Source organism: Physeter macrocephalus, chromosome 17 (genome assembly GCF_002837175.3).
Source record: "Physeter macrocephalus isolate SW-GA chromosome 17, ASM283717v5, whole genome shotgun sequence".
Taxonomy (NCBI): Eukaryota; Metazoa; Chordata; class Mammalia; order Artiodactyla; family Physeteridae; genus Physeter; species Physeter macrocephalus.
The window spans coordinates 7,104,441-7,105,020 of record NC_041230.1 but is presented as its reverse complement, the minus strand read 5'-3'; positions in this window follow the sequence as shown (position 1 = coordinate 7,105,020).

Below are 580 nucleotides of genomic sequence, written 5' to 3'. Positions count from 1 at the left end.
CCCCACCTTCATGGAGGTTGTATTCCAACAGGGAGAGAGACCAACAAAATGAGTAGATTTTGTAGTGTGTTGGAAGGTGTTATGCACTGAGGTGAAAAAAGGGCAGGGTAAGGAAATCAGGAATGGAAAGGAGGTTGCAATTAAAGTGATTACTAGTTATTGTCATCACCAAGTATTTAATAATTATTTATTTATATATGTTAATACTTATACATGTTTCTTATTAATTAATGAACTTGTTACTATTTATAGTTACTAAGTGCTACTTGTTATGTAGTATAATCGGTGATCATTTTTTATCATTCTTACAATTTTTATCATTGTCTTAAGTCAGCCCTCATCGTCCCTTATCTTCCACCAGAAAGCTGGATCTAGGGACTTTCCTGGCTGTCCTGTGGGTAAGACTTGGCACTTGCACTGCAGGGGGCGTGGGATTAATCCTGGTCAGGAAACTATGATCCCACATGCTGCACAGGGCAGCCAAAAAAAAAGCTAGGTCTAAAACCAAATATAAGTATGTTACTCACTTAAGGAATAGAGGCCAAGCTCCCTGACCTAGCTCTAAGCCTCCTCCTCCCAC